We start from the raw sequence: 8,428 nt of genomic DNA, 5'->3' as shown, positions 1-8,428 counted from the left end.
CCAAGGATTTAGAAATACATAACTTAACACTTTGCATGCAAGATACTAGGAAAGAATTGTTATAGTTAGAATTATCAAGTTATGAACCTGTGGGGAACACGTAAACCCTAGTTACTTTGATTAATTGATTAAACTCCAACATTTAAAGCTGTTAAGTGTCTCTTTCAATTTCGTTAGTTATTTTCATTCATTTAGAAATAGAAACCCCCCTTTTATTGTTTTTAATTTCCAAGAAAGTAATTGACTAAACAAAAGTAATAACAGATTTAAGTTAAGTCTAAACTATTTTTGTCGTGGGAACGATCCCAACCTCATTTGTTGGGTTATTTACTTGACACGACCCCTTTACATCTTATTTGAGAAGTAAGTTTGAGCGTATCAAATTTTGGCGCCGTTGCCGGGGATTATAGCTTTTAGATTAACTTAAACTTATTACTATAATTTAGTTGATATTTTCTTCATTTTACTTTGTTTTATTGTTTTTGATTTGTGCAGACCCACCCTCCTTGTATGCCAAATACACGGAGAGGAAGAGGCATACCATCTTGATGAAGTGTGAGTAATCAAGTGTCCTCTGTTGTGCCGCGACGTTAAATCAGGCGCTTGTTGGGAGGCAACCCAATACTTATAGTTCTTTTTTTATTTTTCTTTTTAGTAATGGTAGCATTTTCTACTAATGGGTTTTAATTTGCAGAGACATCACCAGGAAATTCTGCAGAAAATTACTCTGCAGCAGTCACTGACGGATACAGCGACGGACTGTTTCATCTGTGACGTACCGTCGCATTCATCCGTCGTGCCAGGTACGTCTTTCTGTTATATTCAAACTAGGGAACACGCGACAGACCGTCATCTTGTCGACGGTCCATCCTGCACAACCGTTCTTGTCGTCAGAGACCCTATTCCGAAGGGTCTCTCATATTTTTCCAAGTGTCCTTCAACAGACACATGTGACGGACCGTCGTACATACGACGGTTCGTCCTGCACAACCGTTCTGGTTGTCAGAGACCCTTTTCCTAAGGGTCTCTCTCTATTTTTCTAAGTATCCTCAAACGGACAACTACGACGGATCGTCATACCTTCGACGGTCCGTCCTGCATGACCGTCATGTCGGTCAGAGACCCCTCTCCTAGGGTTCTCCACATTTCTCTCAAGGGTCCTCTGACAGACACCTACAACGGACCGTCGTACCTGTTGACGGTCCATCCTGCACATACCGTCATACTTGTCAGAGACTCTCCTTCAGGTTTCTCCACATCGATATAGTCTGGTAAGGCACGACGGACCCCATGACGGTCCGTCATACTCAAGACGGACCGTCTTAATCTCAACGGCCCGTGCTGATCGTCTGTGCTTTGCGCCACAGGTTTGCTTCACCTACCACTCTAGTATTTCAATTTATTTATGCATTGGGGACAATTGCATGTTTTTTTGTTGGGGGTGGGGTAAATGGAAAGTGGGTGCTAGGGTGAAGTCTGAGTAGCCCAATTCACTATCCTCTTTTGGGGTTTTCTTGCCTGTGTTCTTTTTACCCAAGAGACTGATTACTTTTCCGTTGAACCGGCATGTCTATATCTTGTGTACATAGCTTAATTCTGGACCATGATGGCTAAAATGATATCCTGATAAAATGGAAAATGATGCATGAATAGACATAGAAATTGATAAATGTGTGGCTCTATGCATGACATAGAGGTACACCACTGCATTACCCTAAGTCTAAAATTCGAACTAGGTGTATGATAGTCTGGTATAGTGATGAGATGTCAAGTGAGTGTGAGAAAAAATTCGAATAAGTCCACTATTGGTACTAAGCTAGAACTTGCCTGGTTAGTCCTGCTAAAAGTAAGCTGTAATAGACAATTAGGAAAGGATCATAGGCCCTTATTCAATATAGCCCATTTTTAGCCTAAATAAAAGAAAACCAAATGAAATTTATCCTTCTTCGATCCAAATGATTTGAGATTAAATTAGATCTTTCTTTTTCACCCCAACTGATCTTTTCTTGGAATAATGTGTTGGCCCTGATCCCTCCTTGGACATGTGCACCTCAGCTTATGCCAAAAGCATAAGTTGAGGGTGGCTAATGCAGTAAACAACCTTCGTTATGGTCCTGACCCAACTTTGGTTATTGTGTACTTTGACTCATGGAAAAGCCATGCGTTGAGGGTGGCTACTATGAGGAATGCTCTGGAAAGTGGAGTTGAAAGAACAAAGAGAGAGAAAGAAAAAAAGTAAAGTGACTCAAGATTTAGTTGAAACAAAAGTAAAGAAAAAGAAAAATATACAAGAAATACAAGCATGAAAAGAAGAGAGTCACTTACACAAATGCAGAAAGAAGAGAAAATAGCGAGGTGAAAGAATATGAGAAACTGGGCGAGATAAAATGATAGAAAATGGTATATTTAGCCGATATGTCAAGGAGGCAAAAAAGTCACTAAAGTATACCTAAATATACCCTACCTGATCCTGAGCCTATGTCACACAAGCTAACAAAGTCCTATCTTGATCCTAAGGGTTGTATAGCGAACTTAAGGTAGTGAAAATATGGGCAAGCTTATGGCAATAGGTATGAATGAGTGTGACTCTATTCTTAGAGCGAGTGTTTAAAAGTAATCCTTATACTCATACTGAAATCATTGTGTGAAAAATGAGGATTTTGTTTCAAAGTGAGGACACTAGTTTCAATACCGGAAATATTAGCATCTCGGTGAGAAATTAAAGATGATAGGTGTTAGTGCATGGTGAGTCTGTGTCATGTTCTGATCCCACATAATTCAAGCCTAATAGTGATAGCATGCGTAGATATGATGAGATTAATCGGGATTGATAGCCAAATGATTGCAAAGGATAAAACATGGATACTATTGTACAAAGCTTTTGTATTGAGTCATAGTGCGTCGCTTGAGGACAAACAACGAATTTAAGATGAGGGTGTTGATATACCGTGGTTTCACGGTATTATTAATACTTTTTCCTTAAGTTTACTGTGTCCAAAAGCCTTTTTGTGCTAATTTTTATATAAGTTTGTCCTTATTTGCAGGAAATCTGTTCAAAGATGAAAACGGAGGTTTTTGAGCGAAGAAATGCAGAAGAGACCACCTACGGAGCTTGTGACGGTCCGTCGTGTCTATGACGGTCCGTAGGTGGCAGCGTAGTGCAGCTACTGAAGGAAGATGGGGATGTCTGACAAAGTGTGGGGTTACGGAGTCCATGACGGTCCGTCGTGTCTATGACGCTCCGTCTTGCAGCTTCGTCATGAAGTTCAGAGAAGTAATCCCAGTACCCATATTCCAAGAGTTTAAGTGTTTTGGAAAGAAGACACTCGACGGACCGTTGTGCCTATGACGGTCCGTCATACTTGCCGTCGAAGGTAATGAAGAGAGCAGTAGAAGAAATTGCACAAGTATGGGACGACGGAATCCATGACGGCCCGTCGTGACCGCGACGATCCGTCGCTAGGTCCGTCGACCCAGCTGAGTTTTGAAAGATTTCAAGCAAATAGAGTCCTTGTATAATTAGGTTTTTATTTTCTATAAATAGTTCGAAAAACCTCATTTTAGAGGTCGGATTCTAGACCTTTGATTATTAGGTTAGACTCCGGACCAGGTTACTTTGAGATTCTTGTAAGTAATTTTTGGTGATTTTTGTTGATTAATCAAGGGTTAGTTTCGGATTTTACTCTTTCTCATCGAAGTAAGTGCATGAATTCTTATATCATATATTTGAATATAGTAATTATGACTATGGGTAACTAAACTCCATAACTAGGGTTGTGGGAACCATTGGCTAATAATGAGGTAACACCTAACTAAAATAACAATTCTAGAATAGTGTCTTGCATGTATTAATAATTCTTTCGCTTAGAAGTCTTTTTAACGGATGGCCAACGTTAGAACTCGCCTTAATGCTACTTGCTGGACCAAGGAGGTAGATAATAGGAAAAGAATTATCAACATAGATTTAGTGTATACTATCTAATAGGCTAGTATTTACTGGTACGAGGTAATAACTTAGTCAAATATCGAATACGATGCTTAATATTAGGTAAAGATAAGGGTTAGGATAGAAACACACGGAGCCATACCAAGGTGCGGAGTGAAATTTTCTAGATTCCGGACCAAGGATTTAGAAATACATAACTTATCATTTTGCATGCAAGATACTAGGAAAGAATTGTTATAGTTAGAATTATCAAGTTATGAAGCTGTGGGGAACACGTAAACCCTAGTTACTTTGATTAATTGCTTAAACTCCAACATTCAATGCTGTTAAGTGTCTCTTTCAATTTCGTTAGTTATTTTCATTCGTTTAGAAATAGAAACCCCCCTTTTATTGTTTTTACTTTCCATGAAAGTAATTGACTAAACAAAAGTAATAATAGATTTAAGTTAAGTCTAAACTATTTTCCTCGTGGGAACGATCCCAACCTCACTAGTTGGGTTATTTACTTGACACGACCGCTTTACTTCTTATTTGAGAAGTAAGTTTGAGCGTATCAGGGACATACTCTTTAATTGAAATTATTAATTTTTTACATCAATATTTTTCTAATTCAGACTACTTCCTCCTCATTGTTTTAACTTCATCACTACTTACTTTCTAGTCCTTGCCTGTTCAACACCCTAAAGAATTATCATATCAAACTCAATAAAAAAATTATTAAAATTTTAAAACAAAATAAAGTTAAAAAAATGAAGAAGAATTAGCTATGCAGAAAAAATTGAAAAAATGCATACACAAATTCCTTATTCTTCTAGTTTTTCTTAGCTTATATACCAAAATATTAAAGAGTATATTTCATATTTTAAATCAATAATAGATTTAATATACAAATTCCTTTGATGAAAAGCAGTAAATATGTGTCCTGAAGAATACAAAGAGGCTCATAACTGACTTTGAGTGCTCTGCTGGATCAATGAGGCGCGGGATGATGTTGATCCTAATTACATGCGTCTGCATCAAGATACGATGGAGGACAACTGGCATCAATATATTGAATATATCAGTATGTGAGTTGCAACGCTAACAAAACTTAAGCTTGAAAAGAGTAAGAAGAAACACTTACATTGACATTGCTCAACTCATGAAAACTTAACTTAAAGAAGGTAGACATATGCAATATATATATGTGTGTGTGTGTGTGTGTGTGTGTGTGTGTATATATATATATTAATTGAAGTACTTTACCTTTCGTTTTAAGTCTCACTAGCATGTAGTTTCCTTACTAGAAGTTATCCTAAGACTCACTTAAGAAACACAACGAGAGACCTCCCATACAACCTCCCTAAGCATACCTAAATGACCTTCAATAACACTCATAGTAAGTCACATTCATACTTCAAGACATCAAACGTATCAACATATAGGTAATATGATATCCCTCTTCCAAAGGCTATCAAAAGACCTACTTAAGTAAATAAAGAAGATAACGTCCAGAGTGGCCTCTTCCAGATTACTTAAATATTCCTTAAGACTACATTTGCTTATATCATGTCCACAAAATCAACCAACTTCCTTACCTAGAGTCATCCCCAAGACTTCAAAAGATAAGGCATGAAGAGATCATCCTTTATTGCCTCTTCACACTACAGCTAAAGAATGCTTAAGTCACTTCAGATTAGGTACTTATTTATTTACATACTCCTTAACATAAGTCATTAGTTCATTAGTACAGTAAGACTCATATATAACATGAAGGTCATTCAGATAGTGGTCTTGGAGAAGACCTAGGAACTCCACGTAACACATTCAAAGTCTATTGTGTAATGTCTAGATAGCGTCAACTACAACCACCTAAACCTCATAAACTTCTCTAATGCTAATAGGTATTCCATATGATAAGTATAGGCAATAAACGACATAGACCATGATAGAAAGACATAAAATCCGTAGTTGTATCCTACTCCGATGAGGTTGTTCTACTTGCCAATGTTATTCTCATAGAGTAGTTCACAAATTAGGTTCACATAAAAGGGTTCCATAATCAGTTCATAACCCAATCACATTTACCCTTCAAAAGAAGGTCCACTAGGGCTACCTCAAAATGGCGTCAATAAGATCATGATGATTTTCCTAAGGATTAATATGATGCCGTTCCAGCCAATTAACCTCAAGTCCATGATTCCTTTACACTGAAGGATAACATTACAACTTACAACTTCAACAATCTTAACCTTACCCTTAAGTCATGGTTTTCACATAAAAGACTCTCATAACATCATTTAAGGTCACATGACATTCATACATTTAATACTTAGAGTTCCTTACACCCTAAATAAAGACCTCTCATATTCATAACCATATATATATCAAGCAACGGACACAGTCAACCAAGACAAGCCACCACATACTTCACTTTTACCCATAATGCAAGTCATTCTAGAATGACCTAGAAATAACCCTAACATCTTCAGGTCATCTTATGTACTATCATAATATCATCAATGAAATCCACACAGACTCATATAGCCATGTAGGAGTAAGCAAGACTCAACTCCAACACTACACACATAATTTCAAAGGCATAGTCTAACATGGTCACCTAAGACAACCTGAATAGAAGAATACATATATGACTCCACATGTAGATAGTTATTTTCATGCTTCACATAATCAAACTACAAAAATAGTCATATTACTTCAAGTAGATGTCAACAAAGCCAAGATCATCATATTGCATAAAGTAACGGTGACAAGGCCACATCAATTGCAAGTAAAGCATATAACACCGCCACCATAAGTGAACCATACCAATACCAATAAAATCAAAGTATAAATAACATCAAAATAAAGGAAATGGGCCAGCATACCTCTACTCCATCATCACAACTTCAATTCAATGCTAAATTACTCAATTCGATAACACAAGACCCTTACCCAAGGCCATAACCAACAATTCAATATAAAAACTACAATAATCAATGAACTAGGTCAAATCAATGTATGTTAATAAATCTAGTACAACATATATATCAATTTACTACAATTATTACATCAATGAATAGCCAATGTAAACTACATAAGAATTCATCAACATTAGATCAATATCAAGTAAACCAAAACATAGTCAAAATCTAGGGTTCATCCAAGAGTTCATAGGTAATTTAGGTTACAATCATCACTACAATATCAATTTAATCATTATTCATTGTTTAGAAAACACTTATGCAAGAACCCATGGTAGAATCATGAAATTGACAATTAAACTTTATAAAACATAGAAAACATCTTGAGAATTGGGTCTCCTTGGTGAAGAGAGTTTCAAGGATCAATATTAATACCTTGATGAAGCTAATTCTTCACTTTGATGAAGAATTTCCACTCAAAACGTCACCTCCAAGTTGTTCCTTCATTTGGACTTCAATGGAGATGTTGAGAGAATTCTAATAGATTTTGGGGTTTTGTTTTGGATGAATGAAATATTTTAAGTGTTAAACACTTATATAAATGTTATAAATACCAATATACCATTAATAAACCACCAATACATCCATTTAGAAGAGGGGTGAATTTACAATTCACCCCTTTACTTGGAAGAAGACCTGCGTGCAGAGACAGCTCTCATTGATGACCCAATTGATAGGGCGTCAGCCCACTGACGGGCCGTGCTGGGAACCGTCGGTGGGTCCTGAGACTTGTCAAGTCTCCCTTTATTACCCTAGACTAATTAACTGCATACGACACCCATCGACGGGGCATCTATTGGCCCACGAGCCGTTGACTGTTCCGTTGTTTGGGGCCTGCCTGGGACCGCCTTGACACCAAGTTGGGTCCTTCTTCAAGGACCCTTGGATGATCCTTGGGGAACTTTTCCAACCAAAATACGATCTTATATGATTTTAAAACCTCCCACATACATTTCATCCAAAACGAACATGGAAAACTCGACGAAACATGCCAAGATACATAATGTCACTTTAAAGCATATCTTTCGAACGTCATGGACGTTCTTGGACGTTTGACCTCAAAACTTCACAAAACTTGACACACTACCTATACATGCTATACTAAATCATTTAATATCCTTAAAACCTCACTAAACACCCACAAAAACATAGAATCACATATTAGGCAGATAGGTGACTTAGTCGTCGAACGTCTTGGTCGTCCCTTGACCTTTGACTTCCAATACGCCTAATACTTTATCTACTGCGTCTATATCATATATTAGACCTATTTAGAGCCTTACAACATCAATAATAACATGTTAGTATCTAGTTAACCTAAGTCATTTTCGGGGTCTCACAATCTCTCCCACTTGACCAACATTCGTCCTCGAATGACAATTGCCACTCTTCGAACACCTCCAAGATTAGAGACTCAACTAACAGCACATAACCAAACCATACAACACATAACCAAGAAGAAAACATCAACTTCACATAGCCAAGAGATTCCCAAAACAAAAAGAACTAGAAAACAATT

This window comes from Solanum pennellii, chromosome 11, assembly GCF_001406875.1.
Source record: "Solanum pennellii chromosome 11, SPENNV200".
NCBI classification, from domain to species: Eukaryota; Viridiplantae; Streptophyta; class Magnoliopsida; order Solanales; family Solanaceae; genus Solanum; species Solanum pennellii.
The sequence above is the reverse complement of the archived record's forward strand: the minus strand, read 5'-3'. Positions refer to the sequence as shown.